The sequence below is a fragment of the Macadamia integrifolia genome, chromosome 4 (genome assembly GCF_013358625.1).
Source record: "Macadamia integrifolia cultivar HAES 741 chromosome 4, SCU_Mint_v3, whole genome shotgun sequence".
NCBI lineage: Eukaryota > Viridiplantae > Streptophyta > Magnoliopsida > Proteales > Proteaceae > Macadamia > Macadamia integrifolia.
In genome coordinates, this window is record NC_056560.1 from 9,754,971 (window position 1) to 9,769,193 (window position 14,223).

Sequence of the window (14,223 nt, forward strand, 5' to 3'; positions counted from 1 at the left end):
TGGGATTTGTTTATTCTGAATTTTGGGTGTATATTCACTGCAAACACCCATGAGACACAACTCGTCCACTAGGGGTGACCTAGGGGTTTAAAGGCTTGTTGCACATGCTAAGTGCAACCGTAATTCCTACGAAAGTGAGTTAGGTTTTTTGTCTTTATTCTTTTTCTTTTTGTTTTGCTCGAGGACTAACAAAGTCTAAGTGTGGGGGAATTCTGATGAGCACATTTATGTGTGAAATATAGGGTAGTAAAACATGCATTTTACATATTTAAAATGGAGCTACCTTGGGTTTTACTCTCTTTTTGCAGGTTTTATATTTTCAAGGCCTTACGGATTATCGGGTGCTATATCTTCAATTTTACACATAAAGAGGTCCTCTTTCTTTTCATAGTTGCGAAGAGGACGAAATTCTGAGCAAGATGGACGTGTTCAATTAAAAGTACACATTCGTTTGGTCACCCGTACAAATGATTATTCTTTTCGGGCCAGAAAAAGAATAATGGATTAGAACTGAACTGAGATTCAGAACTAGCCCATTTGCAGTTGTCCCAGAGATACAAGGAATATTTCAAATGCCAACAAGGATCGATGGACCATATCCTTAAGTGATTGAAGATTCGTTTTTGATAACAACAACTACCTAGCGTAATTGGTGAGCTATGGTGTGCAAAATTCCTTTGCTCACCAAGAGGTCTCAAGTTCGAATCTCATGGTTGTTTTTTTTAGAGAATTTTGTTGAAGATTTCTTGTTTTTCACTCACTTAAAGCACTAAGGGCATGGAGGAAATTTCCACATCAAATTAGAAGCAAGGGAAATCGTGGAAGGGTTCCTAAGAAGGAAAGAAAAAAAAAATGAAAGAAAAAAAAAAGGGAGAAATAGAGACTGTCCAAATCTTCTCTCTCCTCTACATCATCACCAAAATATTGTCCAAATCACACAAAGTAAGAAGAAAATCGTCCCTTGGAGGGAGAAAAAGAAGAAAAATAAATTAGAAAAAAAGGAAAGAAAATAAACAAAAAATTATAGGAAATTTCTCAAAGTTTATTTCTCTCTTTTCTCTCCTCCACTTTAGCACTTTTGGTCTCAAAAGATCTCACAATCAATTGTGGATTTCTCTCTTTTAGGAAAGAGAAATTTGTTATCCTACCTCCCCATTCCCTATAAATACAACTCATGTTAGAGGAGGGGAGACAATTCATTTTTCTTCTAATTTTTTTAGTTGCTCTCTCTCTCCCTCTCTCACTCTTTACTTTTAGTTATTCTCTATTTTTGTTTTAATCACTTTTGTAATAGTTTTTTATGTCAATTAATGCAAGCACTATTTTATTCTTATTCAACCTTTTTATGTTTATGATTTATGCAATTGAGTTGTAATTTTTTTTAAGTTATAGTTCTAGGCTTAGATCTAGGTGACAAGATCACGAGCCGTGGAGCAATTTTTTTTTCAAGTTCAAGCATTGATTCAAGTAAGTAGGCTCCTTTAGTAGTCTTCTCTCCCCCCTCTCATTCCCTCTTCTGACTACCATTTCTTCTTAATTTAGGATTTTTATTTTCAGTCGTTACATTATTGCTATCCCTTTCCCCCAAGGTTCATGGCTAGTGTATGTGTTGGCTTTGCCCCTCCTAGCCATAGAACTATCAATTTATTGTTTTTATTTTAATTGTCTCCCTTTCCCTAAAGCCAAGTAGAATAACCCTTGTAAGAGTAACTCTCTGGTCAAGTAGGGAAGCTCATATTATGATGCATCCCTCGGACTAAGTAGAAAAACCTACTTGTGAGTCTCTCTCTAGCTTTATCCCCTTTCTTTCACTTTATTTTTATTTCAGCATTTTTTTTTCTTTCTTTATTTATTTATTTTTAATTGCGTGGGTTGTTTATTTTCAGTTATTTATTTATTTAATTTTAATTGCGTGGCTTGCGTCTTTAAATTCTTAGATGACGAATGGTTAGGACGTTATTTTAGATACATACGTTTAGGATGGTAATTAGAATTAGATCACAACCATTAATCGGTTCACTTTCGCATTATTAAAAGAAATAAAAAAATAAAGTGGCTGCTCTCCCTGTGTTCGACCCGTAGCTACACTGATCCGTACGCTTGCAGTTACATTTTAATTCTCAAACAGTTGCCCTATCTTTTGCGCTTGTACTTGTGCTTGCCTCCCTGGGCGATTAGGGCAGTTACACGGTTCACCTCTTGGTGCTCCGCCTTAAGTTTCACATGTTGTGCAATATCAGCAAAATTTATAATGTTGTCATTGTGTGTGAGAATGAGCTTTATAGGGTTCCAAGAATCAGGTAGTGTCCTAATGACAGCTTGAACCAGCAGCTCATCAGTAAGAGTGGTCCTAGCATCTTTCAGCTTCCAAATCATATCCTTGACCACACTAAGGTGTTCAGACAAAAGTGTGCTTAGGATCCATCTTATATATCTCAAGCTTCAAGGTCATACCCCTTAACCTTGTGTAGATGTACCTTCGAAGTCAATGTTCAGCTGGTCCTACATGGACTTAGTTGTGGTATGTTTTTCATAATCATCAATCAATTCATCATGCATAGCCCTTAACATAATAAAGTGCGTACTGCAATATTTATTCACCCATTGATCATAAGCTTCCATATCACGACGGTGCTGAGCGATAGTACCCTTAGCGGGTTTGTCTATAACATTGGTCAAATACTCAAGATAGTTTTTCTCATTGAGTAAATATTAAATTTTTTGATGTCACATGTCATAGTTGAGTCCAGTCAATTTGTCATCCTTAGTGAGATCCGCAACAACATGATTAGTATATCACAATACACAAGAATGTGCAAGGTAAACATTAGGTACACATTAAGAATTTGTTCCAGAAACCCTAATTAATATTAATGGTTCATTACAACACGGTGAGACCAAAAATTTCGCTAAGTTCATAATCAAATCTCACAAGTGTGGCTCAAGGACATATAATTTTAATCGATTTCGAACAAATATAAGGAGAATAGGTATCTCCTATCCACAAAATTGCGCTATACAAACAGGTGTGCATGGGTCCCACATAGGAACCCCATTGGTACTTAAAGTGGCATGTCAAGGTATTGTAAGTGTATGATATGCAGTGAGAGAAGTTTTCCCTTTACAAAACTTCTCAAAAAAATTAATTACATTATCCCAAAAATAATTACATTATTTAAAAGTCCTACTACATCAATCTACTAGCAGAGATCGCCGCACTTTACATTATGCATGAAAACCACCTCTAACGTACATACATGAACATGCCCACTTAAATTAAATACCAATCATGACCTCCAACCCAGAAAAAAAAAAATATCCATAGGTCCGTGGGTGGAGATTGACCATGCATTACAAGAAGTGGAGCGAGTCTCAATTCAAAACCGCCATGGGAGGGTATAATAATTTGTCAATACATATACATATACATGCTACAACACATTTCAAAGCAATGTTCAAGTCATGTTCAATAACGTGAAGGTTGCATGTTCAAGTCATGCCAATAGAACCAATAATGTAAAACAAACAATATAAATTTGCATCATCATATAAACAACTTCAAATAAAATTATATAAAGTATCCTCCCCTTTGACCTAAGTCATTAAAGGTATAAACATAATTTTAAGTAGGGTTACACAAACCCAAACCCTAAATTACATTATACAAAATAAACCCTTGGGTAGGGTTCAACAAATAAACCCTTAATCACAATCAAGGTTTAATTTTTCCAATACTTATGGATCCAAACCGAACCCAATACCAATCATGAGCTTAAGAATACGACTCCATAAAAAAAACTTTAAAGAATTTACCTTTTGCATTATCGATCCACTGATATGGTAAATCAATTTGATTTGAGCCGATCCAAATCGGGATCGGATCAAATTGATATTGCATTAGAGAAATCCAAATCATGTCCGTACAGTTTAATTCAGAGACTTTGTTAAAAAAATTTAAATATTCAAAATGTGACTTTTGTCAAACAATCAATCAAGAACCAATTTGGCTTTATATGTGACATAAGCAATAAAAAAAAAATCTATGAATAACTTTAGACAATGTGTTCTTGATTGTTTATTTGAATATATTTTTTTTTAACAGTAAAGCAACAAATCTGTTACCCAAACTAAGATCATGGCTTCATTCACAGAGCCGTCTCCTAACAGGAAACATCCCTGTGAACAAACCCATCAAAACAAGCCTATGGTTTTTTTCTTTTATTTATTTTAATAAATTAACTGTAGCGGCTGAAAAACGATCAGCCATAATCCATGATCACAACATGCACTTAATACCGATGCGCATAACAACGCATGATGCGATCAAGAATGGACAGGTTTAGATGGTAGCAACAATGTGTGCCAGAATCGCAGAACGTTGGGATTGGTTTTATCATGCAGTAGCCGCAACTAAGCACGATGAGTTGCGATGATACGCTATCATATGCGATATAATACAATCAACAATCTCGCTCTGATATCAATGTAAAAATCAAAAAGTAAATGGGTATCGGGGATTACTTAAGTATAGCTTTTTTCACAGCGGAATGGATCAGGTTGCACCACACGTCGATCCGCACGAATGGCGACAAACGAAAGATTACGACAATCTTGCTAGGCAATATTCCATCCTCCAAATCTAAGGATTTTAATGGAGATCCTTGAAGATACACACTCTCAATTGGGAGAGACAGAAGAGAATAGGGAGAAAGAGATTAGGTCAAAACCTTAATTGGCTTTGTGGCCAAAACCCTCTTATTTATAGACTAGGGTTCCAAATCCTAGTGGGTCTATGATTACCCCATATGGGCGACCCACGAAGGAACTGAGTCAGAGAGGAAAATTTTGCTAAACAGGCATTGGGGAAGAAAGAATCCACACGGGAGAGGCGAAGGCTTTATCAATGCTTTCCTTGATAAGAGTAGGAAGTTCGTGATGATTGGACCAGGTGAAATGGTTGGTTGGAAGTTTGATTTCCGGGAGATTAAAAGAGGTTATAAAGGTGTTCTAACTGAGAGGAAGAAGGGGTAGGTTTGAAGGAGCCATCCAATTTGTCAAATTGATAAGTGACTTCTTTGAAATCCCCAATATAAGAAATGGAATATTGACAGTGGAGAGGAAAATAAATAGTTATGACCAAGCTTATTCCGAACGGAAGGATGGGGGGCATAGATCCCAATAAACATCCAATTTCCCAAACCAGAGGTGATAGGAAGAGCTATGAAACAAGAGAAAAAAAAGGAATTGGTTAAGGTGATAGTTTTAAAAATTAAGCACCAGATTCCACCCTTGAATCACCCAGACCCTTCGTTAAGAAATGGGTTTAGGAAAATTGAAAGAACATTGATCTTGTAATTAGTTTCACAAAGAAATATGATTAGGAGGCGATGCTCATTATAATGACTAAGGAGGCATCTATTGGTTAGTTACTATGAAGGCCACGTACATTCCAATGTAAACTTCTTAAGCTTTCTTCCATGAGACAAAAGCACAGTGAAAGAACAACAAATAGCAGACAACAGAAAAGAAGCGAAAGAAACACATATCATGTAGGTATAAATAGACAACACTCGTATGAACAAAGGCAACAGGAGAAACAAACGTAGACAATACAAAGATAACCAGAAAGAAAATAAACGAATACTTAAGAACTAACGGACATCTCAAGAACAAGGTAGAAATACCTACGGAAAATATGTACAAAAGATATAACCAAAATAAAACAACAAACTAACAAGAGAGCAAAATGGTCAAACAATGCTAACTACCTTGGAATAAATTGTCTACGTAGATATCTTCCCAAGCAATGTATAGGCCAAACAATACAGCGAAGAAAAATGATGAATAAATCGAATTAAGAGAGCAAGAGCAACAGTCCTATACCTGATTCTGCACCTGCGATTCCCCTCTTACCCCTTCTGCTGGTTCGTCATGCTCGGGAGAAATGTGCGTAGTTCAGGCAGAATGTGAGACCAGCTAACCTGCATTTGTATCCCTCTCTAGAATGAGCTCTGAGACTCTTTTGAGGAAATTATTAAGGTCATTGGCTCGAGCAGTGGTGCTCGTGATGAGATCCACAAGAGCAACCACATCAGGTTTCTCAACGAAATTAGTACGCCGTCTTTTCAAAGCAAAATGGGTGGTGGTAGGTGCACCTGCCGAGGCAAAACCCAACAGGGTAGTTGGGGAAGAGACAAGGGCCAACTTGTGGATAGGGGAAGTGGTGATGCCATGCTAATTGGTTTGGTTGATGGTAACATTGGAGGAATGACAGAACTGAATGTGGGGCACTTCATCAGCCGAGGCAACTGGGCTTGCCTTTAATGGTAGAGCAGATGGTGGAGTCAATAGGGTTCATGGGCACAGGTGAAGGCTGAGATGGGGGTTAGCTCGGGAGAGGGATAATATGTGGAGGAATGCGGAGGCAAAGAGGTTGTGGGGAGGATGGATGGAATACCAGAATCAGGGCCCGCCATAGGAGTAGAGATTTCAAGCAGAATATCAGTCATTAGGTCAGAGAGGATTTCCGACAGACGTGCCGAAGAAATCATATTTTTGGGGTCCAGCAAGCTAAGGGAACAATTCCAAAAAGAATCGTCAAATGGGGGATGAGGGGACATTTTGCCTCTTCCAACATCAATATCCATATTGGAAACCTCAAAGGACACAGAGACGTTAGTGCAACAAGAGTAAACAACGGAAGGGGTGGTAAAGGGAGAAGAAGATGACTTGGAGCCATCGATGACATTACAAGCAGTAGAGAAAGCAGTAGACTGTGCAAAGGAGACATACAGAGTAGGGTAAGTCGAAAAAGAGACTACCTGGGATGAATTCATCAAAAGGGGCATAGTTGTGGCTGCATGATAGGGACCTGACTCCGGGATAGGGAGATTCTTCAGTGACAGTTGTGAAATCTTTCCACAGTTGAGGCAAATAGAGAACAATTCATACTTTAAGAAGACCTAGGTCACACCTCCAGATGGCGTACACATCCGAGAAGATAACGATACTGCACGCTTCTTTTTGAATACCACCTTAACTCGTACCGTATCAACTGGTGAAGATAAAGACTTAAACTGAAGCTCAAGCACACGACCAATGCAAGAAATAGTGTTCCAAATACAATTCAGGTCGAGACAATCCCGTGGGACATTATTGACTTGAAACCACAATGGAATCGACTCCATTTCTTTTATAGAGAGTTCAGTATCCAGTTCATATAAACTAATATGGAGGAGAAATTTCCCAGACCACCAAGGAGTCGCTAATCGAACAAGATTGTTAGTTGGAGAATTCCACAAAGAAGAATCCTTTTCTGAAGTAGCAGATGAACAAAGCCCCTTTTGATGACCAAAGAGAAACCAAGGTGTCACAGAGGATATCCCTGCGAGGTGGAGAAGTACCAATGGCTAGGCCAAATGAGGACGGGAGAAGGAGGACATGGTTTTGAAAGTGGATCAGGGGTGAGTACCTTGGTGGAAGCACCACAGAACGAGCGAGTCTGGGAGTCATATTTTGGGTATTGGCACATGGGGGTTGTGAAGATGCGGAAACGATTTGGATCGTCCCACTGGTAGGGTCAGACATTTATACATTCATTAATGGAGGGGTGTAGATCATTACCTGAAACTCCACAAGTGCAGAGCCTCCATGCGATCTTAGCTCTTTCACAGTGAGTCCTTCCCACACATATATCTTTGTGTTTCCTTTTATTCTAAGCTCCTCCTCAATCGTTAGGGTTTTCACAAAACCCTAATTACCGCTCAATTACTAGTATAGAGATTAAGCCGTTATTGAGAGGGAGGTGAGCATGACTATATATAAAAGGAGAGAATTAGAATCCTATATTGCTTTGATTTTTAGAGTTCATGTCTATCTCCAACCAAAATCCCTATTAGTTTAGAGTTGTAGATAAACCCAACTTTATCATAGAGATTTCCTACTTGGAGTCAAACACTCATAAAACCAATCTTATCATTATTAATAAGATATTAAATAATAAGTAATATAATAATAATTCATTTTTCCTAACAATCTCCTCCATCCTACTATGAGATCATATTTCATAAGAGGATCGAAAATCTTAGATCACGAAAAAGAATTCATGACCATATGATACTGTACATATGAGTTGAACTTATAGGAAAGGGGTAGAATCCCATTGGGATTCCACCTAGCATACTATGTATCTTAACAATATTGTATTCATAATACTTAGTTAACCAATACATATGCTACAAAGTAGATGTAATAATCATTACCCAAAATAAATAGTTATTCATGTATTTATCCCCCACTGAGCAATATCACATAGTTCATTATAGGGCATGCATTAAACACTATCAAATCCCCAATGAACCGAAAAGCCATTTCAGAGATTCTGTATACTTGATTGGACCAAGAAAACATTTCCAAAATATTTTTGAACATAAATAATAATTTATATTAATTTTTTAAATATTAAAAACATTTTATTGAAATACCCCCGAATCTGGATTTTATCCAATCAAATACAGACTTTCTCTCTCCTTGATATTCTCTTAAAAAGGTAGTGGATTCCTTGTTGGGAATCTCTTTTGAATATGACCCAACACTACGAATCCAGTGTACCGATATATAGTCAAAGAGACGTCAACCATTGGCACACCAAAACATGCAGTGCGTGTCAGCATCAATAAGTACCCCTTAGGTCAAAGGATTGATCATAAACTATTTAAGAGAATTTCATTTTCTTATAAACCGACAGTATATCGCATGTGAAAATCTCAAGTGATCCAGTTCAATGTACATACAGTATGTACACTCACATTTGTGCTCTGAAATCAACATCTCTAGATACACACAATGTGACCACCATGAAAACAAGTTGTCCAATCTCGCCGCTAGTGGTGAACAGTTTTAGGTTAACAAACCTATGGACAAACTGAGCTCAATAAATAATCATGCTAATTAAAACTAAATTAAACAATTTAATTTAAATAAACAAGTTTGTACATTAGAGCTAATTTCCCATAAACTTAATGCCTATGTTCTCAACATGTTTCTCAAATACATTAGGCAACAAACCCTTAGTCATGGGATCAGACAGATTTTGAGTAGAGTCAACCTTAGCTATGGCTATATCACCACTCTATATAATCTCACAAATTAAGTGATATTTTTGTTCCACGTGCTTGTTCTTCTGATGAGCTCTTGGTTCCTTTGCTTGTGCTAAGGCTCTTCGGTTGTCACAATACAATATGATGGGATGCTTGACGAGCTCAGGGACCACCCCTAGGTCAGTTAAGAATTTTTTTTAGCCAACTTCCTTAGCTGCCAGGTATTCAACCTTAGTAGTGGAGTCGATCGTTGACTTCTGTTTGACACTTTTCCAAATTACAGCACTACCTCCCATAACAAATACCATTCCTAATGTAGACTTTCTGTCATCTTTGTCAGTTTGAAAATCTGAGTCTGTATAACCCACAACTGACAATTGGTCAATACCATAGAGTAGGAAATAATCCTTGGTCCTCCTCAAATACTTGAGGATGCTTTTGACAACAGTCCAATGCTCATGTCCTGGATTAGATTGATAACGGCTCACAATCCCTACCGCATGACAAATGTCTAGTCTAGTACATAACATTGCATACATGAGACTGACTCCCTACAGTAGAAGCGTAAGAGATTCTCTTCATTGCCTTAATATCCTCAATAGTTTGAGGACATTGCGATTTAGATAGAGTGATTCCATGCCTGAATGAAACATTTTCTTTCTTGGAATCCTGCATGTTAAATTTGTTCAGTATTTTGTCAATATAAGTGGACTGTGACAAGCCTAACATTCTATTCTTGCGATCTCTTACAAGCTTTATTTCTAAGATGTAACTGGTTTCACCAAGGTCCTTCATTGGGAATGTCTTGGATAGTCACACCTTAACAAATGAAAGCAATCCCACATCATTCCCAATGAGTAAGATATCATCCACATAGAGGACAAAAAAATAGACGCAATTCCCACTGAACTTCTTGTAAACGCATGGCTCATCAATGTTTTGTTCCAACCAAAACTTTTTGATGGTTTGATCAAAACGTATGTTCCAGCTTCTAAAAGCTTGTTTAAGACCATAGATAGATCTCAAAAGCCTGCACACTTTGTTTTCTTCCCCTGGGGAAGCAAACCCTTCTGGCTGATGTATGTATATGACCTCATCTAAATGTCCATTAAGGAAAGCAATCTGTACATCCATCTGTCATATTTCATAGTCATAGTGTACAGCAATCGATAATAAAATCCTAACGAATTTAATCATAGCCACTGGTGAGAAGGTTTCATCATAATCCACCCCTTCCTTTTGGGTGTGACCTTTAGTCACCAGTCTTGTTTTGAAATGCTCCACATTCCCATCTACACCTCTCTTCCTCTTGAAGATCCATTTACATCCTATAGGCTTAACACCTTGAGGTAGATCTTCTAGAGTCCAGACATGGTTGGAATGCATAGAGTCAATCTTAGAGCGCATGGCTTCCTTCCATTAAATAGAATTAGTGTCCTTCAAAACCTCTTTGTAGGAAAATGGGTCTGACTCAGAAGTGTCAGAAACCATATGGAACTCTTCCACCTTTTAATCATCTTCATTAAGAAGTGTCAAACAAGTTAGAGGCCTGATAGACCTCCCACTCCATTGAGGCTCTTGGGGTTGATTCACTTCAGCGGGCATGTCAGTGGGTATGCCAATAGGCGGTATAACAGGTGCAGAAGATTCTTGGTCATTAAACATTTCTTTTATGACCACTGGATCCGATTTACAAGTGACCAGATCCTCTTCGAGGAATGTCGCATGTTTACTAACTAGGACTTTCTAATCAACATGGTCATAGAAGTAATAGCTAATAGTTGTTTTAGGGTATCCTGGGAAGTAACATATATTTGTTCTGGATTCCAACTTATCTGTTTGTTGCTTCCTTACATGTGCAATGCAACCCCAAACCCTAATATGTTGTAGGCTAGGCTTTCGTCCATACGACAACTCAAAGGGTGTTTTAGGGATAGATTTCATTAGAACCCTATTCAAAATATAGATGGAAATATCCAAGGCAAAACCCCAAAAAGACGTAGGTAATTCTAAATAATCGAGCATAGATCGAACCATATCTAATAGGGTACGGTTTCGTTTCTCTGCTACACCATTCTGTTGAGGTGTCCATGGGGCTGCCAACTAAGAAAGAATCTTAGTTTGCTTTAAATAGTCCCTAAACTCATCCAATAAATACTCTCCTCCTCGATCTGATCGAAGGGTCTTGATGCACTTACCCAATTGCTTTTCTACCTCAGCTCGGAACTCTTTGAACTTTTCAAATGTTTCCGATTTTTGATGCATTAGGTAAATGTATCCATATCGAGAGTAGTCATCAGTGAAGGTTACAAAATATTCATAAGCATACCTCGCTTGAACATTTATGGGACCACATACATTAGAATGTATTAATTCCAACAAGTCTTCAGCCCTCTTACCCTTAGATGAAAAGGGTTTCTTTGTCATTTTTCCTTGTAGACAAGATTCACAAGTTTGGTAAGGTTCTACCTTTAGACTTTTCAAAGGGCCATCCTTGACCAACCTATAATTTCTATCTACTCCAATATGACCTGGTGCCAAAGATAAGTGGAATTATCTGGAACTGATTTCCTTTTTAAAGTTATATATGAAAATTCATTTGCATTTAAAACAGGTTTCAAGAAATACAAACCATTTTGTAAACAACCAGTTGTAATAAATGAACCATTCAAATGAATAGATAGTTTCAATCAAAATTGAAATGAATATCCATGAACAATTAATTTAGAAACAGAAATAATATTCCTTCTTCCTTCTAAAGGAAGGAACATAAAAAACAATCTTTTAAAATTAAAACTATTTTTTTTTCAAAATACAAATGAAATTCTCCTACGGCCTCTGCTGTGGCCTCAGCTCCAGTTCCCATCTTGAAACGAACATCATCCTTGTTGAGTCTTTTTTGTCATTCTGAACCCCTGCAACATATTGCAAATATGGGTGGTCGAAGCAGAGTCAACCAACCATGTATTAGATGGTTCTTCTGACAAATTAGACTTATAAAGGATATATGTTTCAGATATACCTTCATTTGGCTTCTTCTTTAGAGTCACCAGGTATGCACGACAGTTTCTCTTTCAATGTTCGTCATTTTTACAGTAAAAACAAAATCCCTTCTCAGGTTTCTTGTCCTTTTCCACTCCCTTACTAGCCACTTTAAGGGCCTTATCCTTATTGGTCTTCTTCTTCTTCTTACCTTTTGGTTTAAAGGTAGACAAATAAAAAATCTGTAGATTTTCTGCGGCAGTGAGTAGAGTATGATATTAGTTTTATAGTTCAGCTCAAAGGATGTCCCCAGGGCTTCTAGTTCTTGGAATAAATTTCATAATTTTATCACATGATCGATAACTGAAATCCCTGAAGTTATCTTCGTACTATGGAGGAGAGTGACAAGCTGATGATGTGCATGTCTATTTTGTTTTCCATACAACTTCTTTAATTCCTCTAACATGTCTTTTGCAAAACTTAGATCCTTTATAGAATCCTTAATGGTCTTATCTATTGAATTCAACACAAGGAGCTTGGCCTTAGAATTATTTTGTCGAAACAACTCATAGGCAGTTTTCTCCTCGCCCTCCATAGTATCAGGGAATGAAGGTTCTTCATCTTCTATGACAGAAATTAGACCTTCTGTAGTTAGGAGCAATTTAATGTTCCTCTTTCAGTCAACATAGTTTGGTCCAGTCAGGATATGGTCTTTAATGAGGGTAGCATAGTTGATTTGACTTGACATAATGAATATCTACATGATGTATAAAGAATAATTAGCATGATTAATATCGTTGAAAAGAAGGGGCAAGTCTAAATACAACGATTACCCACACCTTAAGCTTCCCTTTAGCTATGAAGTGTGATTGGAACATCTCAACCCTTATGCACATGACTTAGCCTATCAGAGTTCATCATATACATGTTAATTAAGTGGACTATTCTGTCCATCTCGAAGACTTCCAATACTTTTTGGCCACTTGAGTGTCATATCCATTCCTATCGGTTAATATACACTCAAGTCAAGTGCATGCCCTTTATTTCAGAGTGAATCATAGCATCATGGGCTACTGTCTACTATCACAGTAAACCTCCCATTGACCATGTTCTCTACCTATCACATATGAGATAAATGAAGACAGTTTTAGAGAACTACTCAAACATTATCCTATTAGCATCTGCAAAAGTAGATCAATGTGACTTCTACATTTACCAACTAAGGGAGGCCATGGAAATCCCACCAATTAGGGTTTTCCATATCACACTTGCTTTTAAGTTTAGGGAAATGAAAACAGTCGTTTCTTCTAATATCATCATACATTACATGTAACTAAGAATCATAAAACAAAACCTTAGTGATTATGGGATAGCATCTGGAATCAAATAAACTTTTTCATCACATGCAAGTCACTTTGATTTTAAGATGGGTGGGAGTAACATAACCTTTTTAATTTCTCCCACTCAGCTTAATTATGTGACAATGCAATGCAAATAACTATAACCATGATAATTTTTACATTGAAATAAAACAAAAAGGAAACTTGCTTTTCCATCTCTCGTCGCTTCCTCTAAGCAATCTCCTCCTCCAGTCTTTTCACGATCAAATAAAAATAAAAACCTAATTTTATTACATTCCTTTAAAATAAAGAAACCTCGGGAAACCAACCCACCATTTGGGCTGCCCAAAGGGGAGTACATATTTTTATTAAAAAGAAAAAGGGAGAGAGAAATAAAATACAATCCTCCACATAAATGCATGCCATGCTATCCATATATCCATCATCATGGTCTGTTTTAAATCCCATAACCACTAATAAATTTATAACTTTTACACATATTATGTATTTGATCCATTCAATTTCATTCCAATAATGTGAAAAAATAATAATTATAAAAATCACACAAAGAATTACTAACACTTAGTAAAGACTGATGTCATCATATGACATGTCAACATATCATGTACAAAAATATCATTAAAATATTAAAACTAATTTTAATAATTTGAAGCCCTCACAAGGGTTTTCACAAAAACCCATGTTTAAATATGTTCATTAGCACAAATGGGCTACTGGTTTCAAAAATTAGTACCCAACACTTAAGCTAATATGGATAGAAAACTTAAAAAAAAAAAAAAAAA